Raw genomic sequence first — 21110 nt, forward strand, 5'->3', positions numbered from 1 at the left:
CATTTTTAGGGAACATTTCAAACTGAAATGTCATATTCGAAAAATTACAAAACTCATGCAACCAACCAGTTAACTGGGAATAGATGCCTTATTGAACTACCAGTTCTTAGCAATTCGTTGACGACCGCTGTTTTTTAAGGCTTTATTTTGGAAGAGTAATGTTTATTTTTCTCGTGTGAAAGATTGCAGATCGAAACAAGCAGATTTCCAATGCAAAAAATGCAAGACATTTAATGTATAGTTTTGATTTGATTATACCAAAATATGTTTGATTATTTATAATGCTTTCTATACTATATGATGTTGCATAATTCGTTTTCCAACCGCAATACATTTAGCATTTCAATCAATATTTCTAATAAAAGTAAGCTGAATCCAATGTTAAGGTGTATTATTGGAAATAAATATTTCTAATGTGCTATGTATTACATATCCTGGAATAAGACTCACAATCAAGGTCTAGTTCTGATTATAGATGGTAATATATATATGATACACGACAATTCAGATAAACGCACAACAATGCTCGACTCAAACTTAGGACTTTCAGATTAGGCAAGAAGTGGGTCTCTCAGGCAGACTTATCACCAGCGAGAGTAAATAAAATTCACTTCGCTGCCTCTCGCCCCACAGGCGACAGACTCTAATAGACCCTCTAATCTATGGCTGAACTGTTCAACCGGGGTCACTACTCACGGCGACTAGAGATCACCATGGAATTCCACCAGTAGCTTCGATTTCCTGAAATCGCTGTAAGGCATACACGGTTACAATATAAGGTTCCATTTGATCTGGTAATGCTATTTTATCCAAGCAATCATAATATACGTGAACTATCGCAATGTCTAAATAGAAAAACATAGCTTTAAGTTTAAATTAAACTTTTTTTTAAACAGAATTTAGAACAGAAAGACATTCCCTTGCGCTGCAATTTCCACAACTCGTGGTAATGCAACATAAAATAAAACAGTCCAAATGAAATCAAACGTTGAACATTAGTCAAGGACTATACAGTTAAATACTACTAGAAGCTGTCTCACTAATTCTACAGGAGTTTCAGAATTAAAGGGACGGCAGGAATATAATATAATGTTGAATAGTACAAAGCATCTGGCAGGCGCGCACATGCGATGGCAGAAGCCCACTCTGTATAAAATTCCAAATATCTCAGTCACAAAAATGCAAATTAATATCTACTAGATATTAATTTGCATTTTTGTGAGGAATACATAATGAAGAATTTATCGCTAAGACTGTATAAATAACTAATTAGTTATTAGATTCCTTACAACGTTGTGTAATCAAGAGTATTTTTGGAATATTTTATGAAAACTAAATAAGAAAACATTTCTTTCTTTTGCAAGGCAACTTTAAGACATATCAAGTAATAGATATACACATCATTATTACCTCATAACATGAGGTGTTTATTTATAGACAAATCTTGAACATGCCAATTTCATTTCTGTATAATTTACCAAAATTTAAGGAATATTTCCAAATTCGCAATTTTAATAAGGGGATAAACAGATAAATTTAGTTATATGTCCTATAACTGCTGCTGTCTGTTACATTTCACATTTTTTCTGAACTCTCATACATACTGCTAAAGAAAATATTACGGCAGGGATACCACAACATCTGGTGGCTTGAATATAATGGAAGCAAAATATTTTATAAGATATCTATTTTATATTATAATTATATATACTAGTGTATATATTTTTCTTAATTAGTATTAAGAAAAATATTTGCTTTTTAAATTAAAGTTATTGAAGATTTCAAGTAAAATGTTTGAAGACATTCTCTTTAGCTTAGTAGAATGCTTGTTTGTAAAAAGAGCATTGTTAGTGCCTAAGGAGGAAATTACAATAAATGTTCCAAAAATATGTGAATTTTTGAAATAACATTATGTCATAGTTACACATTAATTCTTAATCATGTTACACATATTAATTGATGGTTTTCTACAGCCAGGCATTAAGCGAAGAATACATGACAATAATTGAAATTATTTTTTATTAGAAAATTTATTGTTGGAAAATTCGATGCTTACCTGAATATTCTTTTCGTTCTAACCTGAAAAAGCTTTCTTTTAGAACACCGATATTAACACTTGGATTTTTCGCAGTGATTGAGCCTCCGAGAGACGTCTCAAGCTCTCTTGAGCATTAGGAGATTAGGACTCGGCCTTTTCTCTCATCTGCAACATCACAATGATAATCATAACACCGTTATGTGCTTGATTTATACATCATTCCACTAAGGATGGAAGGTACGCCCAGGAGATTGCTTCTAGTGAAATATCTCATCTAAGTCTTCCACTAATTTCCAGACTCTATTCCTCGTCGTGTGTTTGCCCTTAGGAAAAAATCTTCCAAGTAGACTAAAAGCTCAGTAGTCCACAGGTAAAACGTCAGGGGATTCGGGAGGAATATTTTAAAAAGGCACATATGCAACACCTGTATCAATCTTCATTTATTCAAAGAATGCAATATCACGTACATACCAAGTGTGATTTGTTGCTTTGTCTTGAAGTTTCACTCTTTGACAATTATTTGGATAAAGAAATAGAAATTCTTTTGTAAATATCTGACTTAAAACATTTTATTGATAAGACGTTGAATTGGTTAAAATTTTTTAACGGTCTTTTTATTTTTAATTCCTCATTTTAAGCGAATCCTGAGAGAATCATAAATTCCTCACTGAAACATTTTTTACACTGCGGAACCAGGTTTATGCATATATTTCTCTTCATTTTCTCTAACAAATACAACGTTTTTTTGACGTAATTTATGTAAACCCATGTTTCATCAATTATCATAATGTTTTCCATTTCTCTCCTGCTAAGTAGTTTTCATACCAGGACTCACAAATTGTTCTGCGGTTGAGTCATATGCCTCTTCACAAGCTGGTGAACATAACCTTTTGTAACGTTTTTAAGTTGCAGATTTTCTCCCTTCATCGAGCGATTTAACTTTAGGTGTATTAGAAACGCTATGCACCTTTTTCGAGTACTCCTTTAGATTCTTCTTTCCATACAGAGAAATTATTGATGATTTTCCCTTGACCAGGTTAATGTTGCTTAGTTTGCACTTCGAAAGTTTAATACCATGCATTTCACAAGGTTTTTGAATTATAAAATAGAAAAATATTTATCTTCGGAAAGCGCGAAAACATACCATCATTCAACAGCTTTCTTAAATGAGACATTTCGAAAGAAGAATAAATTTAAAAGTAGCAGAAGATATTTTTGATTTCATATAACAAACTGCTGCACAAAATATTTATTCCAAAGTAATTACGTTTTTAAATTTTTTGTCGAAATCCTTTTAAAAATGTGGAAGCAACCTCTGTAAGAAGAAAATCATTAATTTATTTCGTCTCCTAAATAGATCTTTAACCCCATCTATATTACAAAAAAAAAAAAAAAAAAAAAAAAAAAAAAAATGCAAATTTGTGAAGTATTAAAATTTTCTTGTCGAAAGTTTTTTCACAATAATTTCTAGTTCTTTCTGTTTAATGTTATTAAAACCAGAGATTGACTATTACATAATAATATAATGGTTAATGAATCACATATAATGAGCTAAAAGTTCCAAGCGATTTTGAGGTAAAAGTTCAGTTAGTCAATATTCCAGATATATGTGAATATTTGTAATAATTTATTCATATTATTGTTATATTTCGGTTTTTAGATTATTTGTTTTTCATTATGCTTGCATTAAATTATTTATTGTTTTTTTATTTAGAGTTTATTACAATATTTTTTTTTGTTACCAGAATCGAATCCCGCGATAACGAGCTGCAAGTGACGCCTCGTTTGTCTATCTGTATCAAGAGACTCACTGTATCTCATTCGATAGTGAAATGGGTTATCATATAAATGAGTATAAAAAGTGAATAACGAATAAAGGAAAAAAAGATTAATATAGTGACATCTGCTAAAATTCAAAAGTGAATGATAAAGATTTGATTAAGAAGTAATTGCTATAATTAATGAGCGCAGCTATTATATTTCTTTTCCTTTCCTTTCTAATCTCTCCAGGCTATCTGGATTATTCACTGGTCTTATGAATTTATCCAAATATTGGCACACGTGTTTGAATGTCGAACCATTTCTACAATGCTTTTTTAATATCCTTTAGCCCTACATTTCTCACCTTTTTTGTAGTGTCCAGAATTTTTTTGCCATGAGCAGAAATTAAAGAGTTTCTATATTTTTATAGTATATAGCTCTGAACAGATTTGGATAAACTGTATTCCTGGTAGATAGCAATTTAGTTGCATTCATCTTCTATTTTTGAATAATGTTCACATTCGTTTCTTAGAAATTGACCTCAATTTATAACTGCACGATTCTCTTTCATTTTGGACAAAATTTTCTAATGATCAGATTACATAAATAATAAATATAAAGCTGAACTCAGAACATTTTGCAAAATTTTCAGACATTTAGGGTCCTCCTGCGTTACTCGTTAAAATTCATGTCTTCTCTCTAAACTATTTACGAATATTAGAACTTATGAATATACACACCAAAAAGAAGGATTAATATGTACTTTTGCATATATTCAATTGATTGTAGTATGTAAATAGATTTTATATGTGATTTTAGTATATTTTAAAGGTAGCCGTTAAAATTTTCAGAACTCAGAGACTTTTTTATATCAGTCACATAAACGTATTTTGTAGTTCTTAATATTATCAGAGAATTTTGTCTAATCTTGAAAGTGTTAATGTATTTTCTTTGAATTTTTAAATAAATGTCGCTGATCTGCTGGGCCAAACCATGGCTGGGCGCAGCAGTGTTAGATATTTCCACTAGGCGAGCTCTTCTGCTGAAATTCATATACTGATGGTACTCACTTGGTACGGGCATGCCTGTATGGTGTCAACGAGAGAGGCAATCGTGCTCTTCTTGACGCGATAAATTTCGTGGGATCGTTCTGATGTTACAACAACGTGTATTTCGAAATAAAGCGTTTATTCTTAGTACAAAAAGCCACAATGGAATTTTTGACAACTACGAATAAAAGGTAGTAAAATCTCAATCTTTATATATTTGAATAAATTTTATATCACCCTGTAAATTAACTAACTCAACTTATCATTCCTATGACGCATTATTCACTTTCGATTTTAAGGTTAAGGTTAGTAATGTAAAATGTGCTTTCAAATATTTACAATTTTGAAAGATTCAGAAGTCCGTATTTGCAAATAATACGTAATTAAAATGTATTCGCATAAAATGGTTTCGGGTAGCACTTGTGATCAACGGACGTCTATAGTACACTTCTCTAGGAAGTGTTTTGCATGGGTCGTTTTTTGTGATTTCTCCTCGTTATAATTTAAATACGGGGCAAAAAAATTCCCATGAAACCTCTCTTCGTAAGATTTCTCCAAGTTTTAACTTTAATTAGAATTTACTGAGAAACGTGCTTTATTTCTGAGACAAAATCAGTGTAATGTATCTATAAAGTGAACAAAGAATTCAACAACAGTCCTAAGAGTAAGAAAGAGTTAAACAAAGTTGCGATAGTGATAGAACGAATGAAATTTTAAATGTTATTTTCAGTTTTCATCATGGGAATATTCTGATATAGAAATTAACATTTTATATAATCATATCATAGTTGTTTTGGTAGCCTAACGTTTTTTTAACTTAAAAGAATATGGAAAATTATACAAAAAATATTTGTTAATGGGATGAGGACTCGTTTGCGAAACGTTTTTCTAGGGAAGACTCATATCTACATTACGCATCAGGGACAAGGGAAAACATCCTTCAGCCAAATGTTTTAGAAGGATTAGAACATAGATATTAAAGTACCACTGTTCAGTGATCTTAACAACGCGACCCCTAGGGAGCTTAATATCTTGTTGCTTTGAAATTCCTCATTATTATTTTTGTTGTAACTATTAATAGTATTTAATGCTGTAGTCTTTGCTGAGTACTCGTATATCAAAGTACTCTATTCGCTAAGCTGATGTAATCTGCGGAGCACTTCTAAAACAAACAAAATTGAGTTAGAACATTTTATTAAGATATATCCGTTGATCCGTTGATTTAGGCAGTGAAATGTTGAACACAAATTTTTACGCGTTTTACAAAAGTGTAATTATTCATAAGACTTGTACTAACTGATATTTGCCACTTCAGGTCTTATTTTTTCTAGCCTTTCCATATAAATTCACAGAAACAAGTAAACTTGATGGGGACTTCATCATCATCATCGTCATCATCCTTTTTGCCTTTGCCTTTCTTCTTTTTGTCGCATGTGCATTTATGGTCTGTGCAACATCCATCTTTTTTGGGGTCGCAAGGACTGTCCTTTGCTAGGCATGTGCTAAAAAGAAATTATGTTGTATATATATATTTATATATATGTATTAATAATTGCAGCATTTTGTATTCACCTTTTATATCAACATTTATCAGAATTTAACCACGATGTTTAATAAGATCATTGAATGTAATATACATCATCAATCTTGCTTAAAAATGCAGAAGCGCATCAAGCAAATATTTAATTTACTATTCAAATAAATTTCGAAAATTAATACTTTAATCTACCATTTAGAAAAAAAAATATCTTTAAGAGTTCAAATCCTTTTGCAGATTAAAAGTAGTAGAATCATTAAAGGCTGTTAAGAGACAGATTATTTTCGAAATGAAATGTCTAACATATAGCAATAATTATTTTACCATTGTTAATAATAAAATGTGGTTGATTAATGTATTAATAACGAAATTCAGACTTTACTCCACAGAAAGAAAAAGAAAAGAAATATACGATGAAGGATGCAATGATATTTTAAAGTAAGCCTTGTCATATGAGGAATTTTTCAATAACCATAGAGCTTCTGTGATTATTGGCTAAACGTCCTACTAGTTCTCGTATTTAATTCAGCGAACCATAATTTTCAATATTGCAGCTCATAATTCTGTTACGATAGAACACCACATCTGTGGGGAAATGTTTCATGCTTACAGGAATTATCTTTTAAATCAGCAATTGAATAACAAATAAAAATTAACTGCTTAAATAGTGCGCGGAAACAGATATAATTTATTACATATGGATAAGAAAAAATATATTAAATAACGTAACAGATTTCCTTTAAATTCTCCAAAACAGATAATCAATGTAAAGTATCCTTTTCTCTTCACATTTCGTGGTGATGATTGACTCTGTTGTCAGCGATAAAGTGCAGAAATTGTTGTTCTTGGAAACAAATAAAATGCATGCGTAGAACAAGGAAATTCAAAATAAACCTTAAATTCTCGTATAAACAATAAGATCAAAAGGTGTAAACTTCTGTAATTCATAATTTACAAATGAAAAACCTACAGAAAAATGGCTCATTGTTTGCTCAGTTTCATCACATATATGTTAACGAAAAACTAGAAATGAATATGCATACGATTAAAAATAAAACAATTTGTTTTTATCGCTACTTACTCTTTTCTTTCGATTGCATTCTTTATTATTTCTAGAGATGCTATGAAAGAACAAAAGAAGTTTACTTCAAAATAATATATCGAATCATATCTTAAAAACTATATATCTTTGAATTTTCTGATGGTTCAAAAATTTAGAAGTAAAAATATATTTTTATAAGTTTGAAGAAAGTTCGTTCCTTAATTTGTCATAAAATATAATATTAAATAATTAACTGGCCTTAGCAAGCAAAAGTTGCTTAAATTAATTTGGTAATCTGATTATAATTAAAAAAGAATTCTTAAAATAAATTAATAAAGGATAACTGATAAACTATACCTTCCTTCTCATCTCTGATAACAGATGCTAATGCGATGCTCAAGCAACAGAGGGTGCATACAATGATGAGTTTCATTTTAACTAAATAGCAACCAAAAATTTCCTATTATTAAAAAAAATCCGTTCATTAATTGTACTGTATGTTATGTTTATCAAAAAGGTAAAAGTAATAACTATTTGTTTTGATCTTAATAAAAATTAAAAAATCACATATATACATAATTATTTTTTCCAGCTTAATTATTATTGTTTAAGTTAACTATTATAATAAATATTATCCTAAAATTGCATTCAAATATTTTAGTGGAATTTGTATAACCTTGTATCCTTAATCAACAATCATTGTTTAATAGAACAAGCATTTAATTAACTTATTATAAATAGTATAAATAATTCATTAACTAAGAAGGTTTGAACAGAAACGTTATTTTAAAAATTGTGTAATTAGACTATTGGCAATATTTTGATAACAAATATTTACCATGGTCTTCATATGCCCATTTAGGAAACGTTAGTCATGCATAATTTTCGTCTTTATTAAAAGTATAAACACATTAAAATCCTCGTCATTAGCCAATACGAAAAGTGGTGTGGTGGTGTATTTAATTACGGCAAAGCACACGAGGGCTATCTGCCTAAGGGAAGGGATGCCTTCGTGGAGGACTTTCTAAGGGAAACTGGCTCGTATACACGTTACACATGGGGAAAACCACGAAAACGCCCATGCAGCCAGCCCGTTCGCGGGATTCGAACCTCTCAATGCGAAAGGAAGGCAATTAAATTAATTGTGTATGTAAGCTCGCTTTTGTACATATTCATTATTGTTTTAATGTTAAGGTTTAAAAGAAAGGTACGCATTCTTTTAACGGCAGAGTTTAAAGGGACTTTATGCTATGGAAATAGTTTATAAATCTCCTCAGCTTATACCAAAAATATGTTCAGAATATCGCTTGCTGAAAAACTATGATTGCGTCTGACAATACATTTCCAGAATTCAGAAGTGTCAGCTTTTGTACGTCCTTTCCTATCCAATTACAGTCAACCGGTTTCATTTTTTTTTCTGTTTATATACCTGATATGGAATTCGAAACGGCCATCACACGTCGTAAATGGCACATTCTGTAATTTTCTACAGAAGTAAACTCTGAAGAAAGTAGCAGAACTTTGAAAACATTACAGTAGTTACACAATAAAGAAATACAAATGTACAAATGTATAAACTAGGTATTACGTGAAAATCATGTTATTGTCGATAGTGATACTTGAGAGGGAAGGGAGCGGTGGTTTAGTTTTTACAAATTAATTAAGATTTTCACATATTCGTTACATGAAGTATCTCACAAAAATGTATTTAATGATAATATCACTGATTGAACCTATATAAAAGATTTAGGTTGTTTTCATCAATATCAGCAACAGCACTATATTGCCAGAATATGGCTCAAGAGCATTGTCTACAGAACACAATGAGATACGAGATGCAAAAACAGGGTAATAAGACATGCAGAATCAGGACACCTAATCAGTGAGATTAATACAGTATGTTTCAATCATTTTTTAAACAGTTACATAAACATAATTGCTAAGGAATACAAAACATTGTCTGAAGGATTTATAAATGGAACATTTATCAATGAACGAAAACCAATTACGTCAGAACTGAAATAACACAAAGCAGAAGAAACTCTCCAAAATACAAATAACTTGGGTTCAGATTATACAAATAAAAACTTTTGTTGAAACAGGGATCTTAAAAAAGGAATATATATAATACTTTTCAGCGTTTTCTTACAAACAATGTCTTAGCGGTTTATCAAATGAATCTACCTCTGCTAGCAACAGGGAGAAAAATACAGAATGATAATGGTAGAAATACAGATGTTTATATTTTTCATTCTCACATTTCTTGGGGTCTCCTTAACAATTAACAAAACGTGAGACGACGAAATTCCAATTAAAATGAAGCCTTTTTAAGAGGGTGAAAAAATCGGTAAAGACTACATCTCAGTTTAATTGGGTAAAAACAAAAATAACAGCTACGCATTTAAAGGAACAAACATAACATCTCGGGAAATTTTGCAAGGTAACTGTTAACGAGTATTTAGACATAAAAAGGCCACAAACTGCAAATATAAATAAAAAGATATCCTTAATAGCGTTTTTAAATACTTGTACTCCAAAATATTTTAGCTTTCATATCTCTCCTTTAAAATCTATTTTTGAGATTCAGAATATGTTACAGTAAATTCCCAAAGGCTGAAGTAAGAGCTTTGAAATTCCATTGAGAAATTATTTCGTAACACTTCCAAGATAATTGGCTTTGCTATTCGCAGAATTGAAAGAAACCAATTATTTTCTTCAGCGCTGCTTTAACGTAAATTGCACTTCAGAAAACGCAGCACTAAACAACAATATCCGAGCAGGAGTTCGTATGCGGAAGACTGAATAAATGACGGAAATGATGATAGATAGATAGGAAAAAAAGCTTGTGTAATAGTCAGTGCCGGTAATATTCTTTACACTTTTCTTAATGTGGTTTTAAAGCTTAAATGATATTTTTTGTGCGAGGGCTTTATGCGAAGCAGTTCTTTTGTATATTAGATATAAAAAGTCAAAGTAAAATAGTTATTTTTGAAAAAAAAGTCCTTTTAGTATCTTCAGAGTTTCATAAAAAGGTATACGTTTATAAAATATGAAATAAAAGCAAAATTGAATTATCAGCAATGATTAAACACAAAGCAAATGATTAAACTTCACAAGATGAAAACAGATACGTCTGTAGCAATTTTTTCTCTTAACAAAAAATATTGCATTTAAGTTTCAAGAAGAACAATACTGCTCTAAAAGAGATTAAAAGTAATAATTATCGCAAAGTAATCGAAAAAATACATATATATATATAACAAAGCATTAAATACTCACGTTTATAAAGCGTATAGGATGAAACCGTCAGTTAGTAAATTTTGTATTATACACAGAATAATTGTCTCCTTAATTTGTAAATAACAGGGGTATGAATAAGTTATTGTAAATTAATCTGGTTTCACAAGCCACTTCCAATAAATCTTTGGGATCCTAATATTAACAGCTATGAGTAAATGTGAAGCATCATTAGCTAAGAAACCAGCTCTTTGATTTCCACAGAACCCATAGTGACCACGCACATAAGCAAAACGTATGTCGATTCCCCTGTTTCTAAGGGAACTAACAGTTCTGCCCAAAGCCTTTTTCAATAACAAAGTAGCAAGTCTAGTCTTGGAAAACATTTCAGCATTTAAAAAACTTCAGATTAATTATTATCATTTTCTACGGTTTATTCGTCTTATCTTTAAACATATATTTTACAAGTTGAAAGTAACTTTCGTTAAATTTGCAATCAGTTTCTCTGCCAAAGGCTACAATTTAAAGACACGTTGAATTTGACTAAATTTAAACTATGCCTTTATTTGAATATATAAATGTAATGTTTTGTGAAAGTTATTTCTGAATTATACAGCCAGGCACATTGAATCACAACACCTTATGCAGGTGTAAACTGAAATATCTGATTTTTGAGATTTCAAAGAATGGGAAATCCAAGCGAAATTACGGTTCCTAAACAAAACAAATGAATTCTCGATATAGCATCACAAATTGAAGACACTCACAAATTAATTAAACAGATAACAAACTTAAAGAAGAATTCGTAAAATCGAAGAGTGAATCCAACTAAAACCAGTGTTTCACTAATAGAGCAGACAATCATAATCAGAATGCGATAACTTTCCAGCGTAATGTAGTACAAAAGTAAAGGGAATGTAAATTGTAATGCGTTCAAAATGAAAAATACACCCCCAAATGAATGGTAATTGGGAGTAGGGAAACATTCCTTGTAGAATGAACTCGCAAATAACCGGAAGGATTAACCAAGCCTCATCTGAACAAATTTAGTGTATTGTGAAACCGTGGATAAATTATTATAAAAAATCATCACTATGAAACATAACTGGGTACGGAAAATAGAGAAATGAAACGAAAATTGCTTCAGGTAACTAAAATAAAAGATGTCTTAATATCAGGAAACCTGTGTTTATTTCACAACAATACACAATTCAGTTCTATACAATCCGAAATATCAAAAATGTTAAATCTCCCGTTAAAAGTAAATTTCTAGAAAAAAATCGGTTATCATGTAGCATGATGCTATTACATATTTATTATTACATCAGCTTTTATTTATTTATCATTTATTTTTGACGTTATCTTGCTGCACGTTCGAATATCTAAACTATTGATTTTTTTTTTATTTTATGAAGCTATTGTTATTAATTAATGAACAACTGATGGTTTCGTAATGGTTTTATTTTTACAAACATACTTTCTCACAAACTTAGTCAGAATGAATGGACTTGTGGTATATTTCTACATTGTGAGACATTAGAACAACAGCAATGTATCATATAATATAAATAATGTTTAACGTGGCCAATGCCGAGCAATGTGCGATATGGAGTTTCTGAAATTCTCTAATTTCTTTACGCTAAACCAAACCACTGTCTAAACGAGAAGAAAAATAATAACGCATATAATATACTACTTCTAATGTTAAATGTGTACATTGCCGAGACTGTACGCGATGCCGAGCTTGTGCAGTTCTTCAGATGATTTTTAAACGAAAACAAATGAGTGTTAATATGAGAAGGAAAAAATAATGCATACAATATATATATATATATAATATTTAATGTGAGATTTGAATTTGTGTAATTCTCTGAAATTTTCTTAAGACACGAGAAGAATAAAAGTAATGTATCGTATATTACGATAAACGTAATGTATTTTTTTTTGTATTTTTAATTTTCAGTTTTTAATTAACTGTAAATTACACATTTTGATCACCATTTTCGTATTTTAGTTTCTAATTCATTTTTTTTTCTTTTAAGATATCTACAGTGTTTGCCGAATTACTATAAGTATCGACGGTTAGGTTGGTTTTATTCGATTCGTTTATATGATTACGGCAAAGCCTCTATATTTATCTGCTTAAAGGAAGGTGTGCCTTCGTGGAGAACTTTCTAAGGGAAACTGGCTCGTATACACGTTACTCATAAGGAAAACCACGAAGACGCCCATGTAGCCAGCCAACTAGCCCAAATGGCTAACTTACCACTTATAAATAACATTAACCTCTGTAGTGGAACTGAAAATTGAGTTATTAAATTAATTATGGAATTATTATTATTATTAAATTAATGAAATCATTTTCATTTATGCATTTTTATTTATTTCCATATTTAAAACTAGTATTTCATTGGTGATATCTATGAAGTAAATTCTTAAATAAGATCAGTAGATCGTATATTACATGAATACCAAAAAAGCATTCTGCACACTAAAATCAAATGGAACTGCTAATTCAGGAACGATACAAACTATTAAACTAATCATTTCAGCTTTACATTTCCATAAAATTTAAACTGATTCATATTATTTTAAATGTAAAAAAATAAATAAAAAGTTACAATCGATCAGTTTAAACTCTTAGCAAAAATAAATAAATAAATAAATAAATAAAAAAAAATAAAAAAAGAAAGAAAGAAAGAAGCTATTGTATTCATTTCACTCATATATCATAATAACGAATGAAACACACAAATTTTTGTATATTTTGAATACAAGTAAACTTACCGGCTAAGATATAGCATAAGTCTCCAAATGTTTCAGGATAATGTTGTACATTTATATAGATTTTAGAAAAAACCTTTTATTCATATGTCAAATATAAGCTTCGGTATCATATTTCACATTTCATCTTTCTGCCATATGCACTTCAAGAAGGGTCACGTGTTGTCATTTAATTGACAGACATCTGCAAATCTTGAGAAGCTGTCATTCCTAGTAATAGAGAGGGAAATATTAAAATTAAAATTAAAATATTTCTGGAGAGAGCTGAAACCAATATGAGAGAAATCACATATCAATTACTTCTACTGACATAGCTTTCGTAGGGCCCAACTTAACATTTAAGCAAGCGAATACGAGTAAATGAATTTCTAACAAATCAAAATTGCAATTCCTTGCATTTTCCTTAATAGAAAACTATCTCCTTTTCTGTTATAGTTAAGAGTCTAATATCATTTGTTAACACATTTTGCCATTTAGTAAAAGCAGAATGTTAAAATAAAATTATCAGTATTACACACTAAATACATTTGAAATGCTTTTTTCTTAAAAGAAAAGCTCTGCTTAGTCTGAAAGTCGGTAGTGAAAAGGTTAAAAATCGGTTTTTCAGTCTGAAGCTTAAAACACAGAAAATTATTCCTATTTCGCAAATACGTAATTTGCATGCCTTTTGTATCGATGTTAAAGATAACTGCGCTCTTCAAAATGTAAACAAATATTGACTGATATATCAGCAATAAAATCAGTCTTTAAAACGAAGGGGAAAAGTTTGCTTGGATTTAAGCTAAGTCTCCACGGGAGTTTGAATGGTCGTTTCTCGTTAATAACTCAAGATAGTTACGCTCACAAATTGTGCATGGTATCGGATGCCCAAAAAGTAATTTCTGACCATAACTATCTTGAATATTGCTGAAAAAATGCTGTTAATTTGCTTCAGTGATGAAATAAATAGTTACGTTTTCCATGGTGTACTCAAACTTACATTATTCTAAGTTTCTTTTATCTATTTTATTCTCAATTTGATTTCCAGAACTGTTTCTGTTACGAAAGTTACATGGGCAAAAATAGATCAAATATATTTCAGTCTGTGGAATTTCTATCTGGAAAAGATATAGAAGTGGTCCTTCGCTAAGGAGGTAAACTGAGAGTTTACCAAGTAGAATATAATATTTAAAAAAATATGTTCATAGAAGTTTGAATAAAAACGAGCATAGAGATGATGAAATACCGACACAAAACGAATACGATTCAGAAATGACCAAATTCATAATAAATATAAAATTCTTAAGTGACTGAAAAACTAAATCTTGTGTTTTTCAGCTTTTGTCGCAGATTTTGGAAATGCTATAACATAATCTATGCACTTATCTGAAATGTAATTATTACACAAAAGCCATTATAGAACCTACTTATTACGATTTTGAGGATTATGATATTCTTAAAAATAAGTTTTTTGAAATAATGTTTAAATTTGTTAATTATAAATGAATAAAGTTTATATTTACGAAGAACAATAAAATTAAATAGTTTTACTAAATTTGTGAAATTTGTTTTAGTTATCACGTTTAATCTTTTTATGTTAGAATCTATCTTTCACTTTTGCACTCTCGTGCATTCCACCAAAACATGTAAATGAGACTGATCAAATCAGGAGTAAGAATCTAAATTTTAAGAACGTTATGTTTGACAGCTTCATCCGGCTGTCGAGAAACTCTTCTGTCATTATTTGTCATTACTTATGTTGCCACCGGTTGATGTGTTGGAAAATTCATTTAATAGTTTTGGAATAGTAAAGCCAGGTTGTTCGAATCTAAATTTACATTTTGAGTTCTAGGTACTTTAAATCATTGTTGTCTCTTAATCCTGCAAGAAACGAAAGTCAGTTTTATAAGCTGCTTAACTGTACATTTCAAGGGTAATTTCATAATAAAATTATGCCATTTTATACAGTATTATTTAAAATTTATTTATATTGCTAGCATTGGTAAATTATGCCCAGACATCATTTCAGGAATTTCGTTTAAATTTATAAACGTATAGCTGAATCCATGGCTGATAATAAACCTAACTGAATCACATTTTAACTGCGTGTTACTGAAAACGTTTTACATACAAAAGTAACTAAACTCGAAAAGCAAACAAACACATATATCACTTTATATTTAAATTTATTTTGCCTCATCACATGTGAAGGTTAAACTAAATATATTACTATACAAAGCTACCAGTCACCTGTATGAGCTGGTAAACACAAAATTATCCTTCAAACTTCTTGAAAGTATAATATCTAATTACTTTTAATAGATTTATTTTTAACTCACACCACTTTACTTTTAATAGAAAAATTCACCTACTAAACTACTAAAGCTACGCAACATCTGATCTTACAGGCCTACTGAACCAAGTCACTTTGAAGCTTTACTTTTACGCCTGGCACCGGTTATTTGCGAAGCCACAAGCTGTAAAGCATGTAAATCAGGGGTTCTTAGACGTTTTTCAGTCGCGACCCCTTTTTATCGCTGCAATTGTTTCGGGACCCCATAATATTTACAAAACTTTTGTGGACCCCATAAGTACTGTGCAGATCCTACACACGCGTAAGTGAAAATGTCAATTTTTTCACTTGTACTGTAATATACTATTGAAGTTTTAGATCATTAACTTTAATTTCTAATTTTAAGACATAGAACAATGTGAAAATTTTAAATAAGTAACAGACGAAATGACAGCGTCATATGCAAAGCAAGTAAAATGAACGCTTATATTATTAAAAAAATACGTCGGAACGTTTTCGTTCTTTTCTTTGTCTGTATTGTCTAATCTTTATCTATTTTCAGATGCATTATGTAAAATTATTTGGTAACTATGAAATTATTATAATGAGTTAAAGAAATATCAAAACTTCTAAAACTTTTGGAGACCCACAGTTTAAGAAACCCTGATGTAAATTAAACCATGGACTTAAAATAATGATTAAATGGATGTAAATTAAATTGGAATTCGATAGTGAAATACAATGCTGCAAATTAATAGCAGTTTCAGCATTTTAGCATAGTTTTAAGCTAAGAGTTTCATTCTGTTTTCTGAAATATATATATACTTGTTCATTTGAAAACCTGGTTATAGAAAAATATGTTTTTTTACAATGTTAGTGAAAATGCATTTATGAATACAAAAAATAGTTTTCTCATCTTAAATATTTATAAACATCTTAAACTCTCATAAAATTTTCATAATGGTTTGTACCTATTTAAAAAAATTAATGGGAGACTGTCCGTTCCAAATGGCCACTGGGTTTTAATGCGCAGACTTACTGTTACTTTGACTCAAATAAATTCTTTTGAAAAAAATTGTTTCAAAATGTAAATGATATTTATATATGCTTATATACAACTTCTATTCGTAAAGGACGACAATACGAGAAATAATAAAAATATCTTAGTAAGTAAAGTGTAGTAATATTTCGTGCGTACTTGGATAAATAGAAGGTACCATGTTCAGATTAAAATTTTGTAATTTTGCTTTAGGAAATCTAATGCCTTTTCTTTATTTTCACAAAATCTGTGAATTAATATTAAATAATCGGTACGTATGTAATTTTATCGAACTCTTCATCAATAATCAAATTATATCGAACTCTAACTCTGTCTCTCTCTATATATATATGTGTGTGAACTATATCGAACTCTTCATCAATGACCAAATTTGACTCTGAGTATCTCATAATTTTAGTCAAACAAAAGTGTTTTTAATCAAATTTCTCATGATTTCAACTAAAAAAATTCAGAAACTGTGTAACCATTAACGAGAGCATCCAACAAGCAACTAAACAGTAGCCACCCACCAGACGAGAATGCGCGATAACATAAATCAACTCTGTATGCTTTGCAGTTGCAGAGATCATAAGTCATAAATAATCATAAAGATAAAAAGTGTCTAAATTTTTGCTTGGAGGAATGGAGGAAGCTAAGTCTACATTAAAAAGGTATAAGGATTTAAAATATAACCAACATTTATAGCTTTTCTTTGTCGCACGCAAAACAACTCTATCAGCCGAGTTGTCATAATTAAAGGTATACAGTTCGCTACCTTGAAAGTTCGATTTTTATTTCGTGCCATAACAAACATGTTACAGTATGTGTCTTATCAGCTGTATTTTATCACTGGCAATAAATATTTAGGTCTTCCAAGTGATTCTTAGGTACATTTCCCGCAGTGTAGATTATAAAATCTAAGTTAAGCTAAATAATGAAGAAAAATGAATGAAAATAGAAATTGCGAAGTTAAACCACTTAACATATGCTTCATCCTGAGGCTTCGCAGCTAAATCTCTAATTATATTATTTTGATACACTTCACTACTTTTCCCTTTATTAAATATCAAGTCTAAAATGAATAATATTTCAAATAATTTAATGTTGATTTATATTTATGCTTAGTAGTAACGTTATCATATTCTGCATATTATGGCCTATTAGTTAATAAACTGAAGATATACAAAGGGTGTTTACACAGCTTTAGAACGAATTAGAGTCCATTTAATTAATATTTAAATTGTAAAACGTATTTTTCTAAATGTTCGATCTGATAGCCTTTCTTCTGGAATAAATATCTGCATTCTACTTTCTATGATATTAAAATTTCGAGGTGTATTGATTTCTATTCCTCTTCCACTACTTCCCCGAGCCAATCAATCATGGTGAGTTTGCGCTTAGAAGGATTTCTTTTCAAGAGACCAAAAGCACAACAGTTCGTAGATGAATCGTCAGGGGACTTTGCAGGAATACATTGAAAAGATGTATTTACAATACCTGCATAAATACTCATAAATATAAAAAGAAAATCAGTCTTCATTTCTTTCAAAGAATGAAGTTGCACAGTTCGATGTTTGACTTGTTGTTTGTCGTGATGAAGTTCACTTTTTGAAAGGCAATGTGATAAAGAAATTATTTCATATTGTACGAATATATATTATTTCTTCTGTTAAATAATTAGTTTAATATACGTTCTACAGATAGTTCTGCGTTGAGCTACATATCTCAGCAAAAGCTGTTGAAAATTGTGGTATTCTAGCCTTTTTAAGTTGTAAATTTTCCTTTATTATTTTTTCTCGTTTATAAAAATGTATAGAGAGATAAAATAACATGCCGAACAGGTGTTAATTTAGAAGTCAAACAACAAAAACCAGTGTTATATTTGCAAATTTTCACAGGACTAGTTTAGATAGTTTTACGAAACCATCATACTCAGCTACCGAACCGCAAATGAACAAGATAAGTTAAGAATGGCAGGACAGGAGACTTAGAACCTGTCTTGTCATTCTTAGGTTCTCTAATCACTATATCGTCTTCTGCCTTGCCATTAATATTTTACCTTATTTAATCACTATAATGGTTAACCATCCAAACAAGTCCTGTGAAAATTTGCAAATATAATGCTGATTTTTGTTGTTTTACTTCTAAATTAATGTATTGAGAGATTTTAAAAATGATTTCCTGGTCTGCGAATTTTCTTTTATTAGCAGCTATTTATCTTTAGAATCATTAGAAAGAGTATTCGCTTGAAGTAATTTTTCCATGTAATAACAATGATTGACTTTTTCCTCTTTCCAATTAATAATTCTTTCGCATTTAGAAATTTTTATCATGCATTTCACCATGTTTTGGCATTATGGAAGAGGAATATTTCTTTTTTGAAAACGTAAGAATATATCCTTCTATACACAGATTGCTTACACAGAACATTTTTTGGGGAAAAGTTATAAGTATTAAACGATATTTCTCATTTTAAATAACAAGCTGTTGCCAGAAATGTTTATTCCAGAACGGTGTCTTTTTCCTATATTCTTATCGAAATCGTTTTAAAAATGTGGAAAAACTCTTTGTAGAATATAACTAAATATAAGAAATTAACATGACCATAAAACATAACCCTTCCGCTGTAGCCTAAATAAATCACTAACGCTAACATCGTCACATTGATAATAAACCCAAATGGTAAACCAATAACCACTAATGCTAGCAGCAACTGATGGAAATCCAAATGGTAAATGATAACAACGCCACATTGATGGTAAATCCACAAATTAAATTTCGTAAGGTTACGTTTATGGGAGTTGCTGCAACATCGAGTGCCGAATTTAAAAGCAACAACCAGCAATTCATAATTTTAATCAGCACCTCGAGCAGTCATGAACTTTCAGTTATGTGTTCCATAAATTCGAAACTGTTGGAATCAATCTCTGTGACTACTATTAAGTACTTTCAGCATTATGTCTATACTATAAGGTGTACTCAAACTTTGATAGGTCTTCGATAGGTCGACTCATGTGGAGTGCGTGACGATATCAGGGTGAAAGGTTAGATTATGTTCTTTGAATATGGCAAAATCTGTGAGAACTATCTGTCTAAAGGAAGAGATGTATTATAAGGAAACTATCTCGCATTGCATTACAGACGGGAAAACAACAAACCCAACCATGCAGCCAGCTCTTTTGTCTGGTCTCGACCCTAAGTGAAACTATCAGTGCGCAATGGTCCTGAATACTTGGTTACTATAAGGACATCATTATTAAATAACAAAGCTTAAACTCTTGATTCATGTCGCTATCATCTGGGAGAATACTGAATGTTAGAGTATGTTGATGTTATTGTAGAGGACCATTTAATGTTATATTTAAAAATTTTTGATGGAGAATGTTCGAAGCAGAGAGATGGCAACCGACAACGCTCTACTTAGAAAAATAACGAAAACATGTTTTATACATGATGACCAGGCTTCCGATTTCACTCGTTAACAAATCTTAACTTCCTGTATGCCCCATGGACCTTATAAGAAATAGACCAATCCAAATGGGTTTTCTCCCTCGTCTGACGCGTTCCCGGCTGTCACCTTGATCACATCCGGAGGAATAGGGACGACTTGCAGAAAGTTAACAGTGTTTGCCTATTGCAGCGTGTATAATTGTCAAGAAACAGCTGGTTGTAGCGCCTCATTTCACAAATTAGAATTTCTCCATATTTTTATTTTTGAAACTGAGATTGATTTTTAAAAATTTAGCATATTTATCAAGCATAATTAGCGTTCCAAATAATTGTAAAGCTATTGCATGCTTTCAGGGATGGATATTTTTTTAGCTTTTCCTATGCTGTAAGAAAATTTGTAACTACTACTTTTAGAAAATAATATTTTAAATCAGAATTAATAGAAAATTTCAAACAAGCAATTTTCTCTTGCAAATTTTATGCTTTTCATTGGTGTAAATGAGTAAAAAATACTAAAATATTTAAAAACGAATTTTTGAAAGTTTTCTTTAAAGTTCTAAATTGGGCTGCTTTTTTTTAAATTATAGATGAGCATTATAGCATAATTAGCGGTATCTAGGGCCATCAAATTTTATTTCAATTAGATTTCATAATACATCATAGTGATAAACACTTTTGACCCCCTAATTTTTATACATTAAATTCTCATATTATAATTGTATTTAACCGTAATAATTAATTTTGCTTGTATTTTATAGTGATTACTTTTTAAATTTATTTTTAGTTCTGCATAAGATTTTTTTTTATTTACTGTTAATCTAATTTATTAGTTCGAAGTGGCATTTTGCGTTGTTTTACTATAAATATCCGTGTCTCCCTTCAAATTGTTGTTATCAAATAT

At 30.2% G+C, this 21110-nt stretch overlaps 1 long non-coding RNA gene across 1 annotated transcript; it reads right to left on the reverse strand.

Moving 5' to 3' along the window:
- Positions 1–6025: 6025 nt before the first annotated feature.
- On the reverse strand, positions 6026–13500 carry LOC146997777 (uncharacterized). Its single transcript, XR_015040844.1, has 4 exons — positions 13452–13500; positions 7785–7887; positions 7467–7506; positions 6026–6350 (listed from the first exon to the last, which is right to left on the reverse strand). It is a non-coding gene; the product is annotated as an uncharacterized LOC146997777 (long non-coding RNA).
- Between the last annotated feature and the right edge of the window lie 7610 nt (positions 13501–21110).

This window comes from Stegodyphus dumicola, chromosome 4 (assembly GCF_044657685.1).
Source record: "Stegodyphus dumicola isolate Sdum_Otavi_A_Nest chromosome 4, ASM4465768v1".
Taxonomy (NCBI): Eukaryota; Metazoa; Arthropoda; class Arachnida; order Araneae; family Eresidae; genus Stegodyphus; species Stegodyphus dumicola.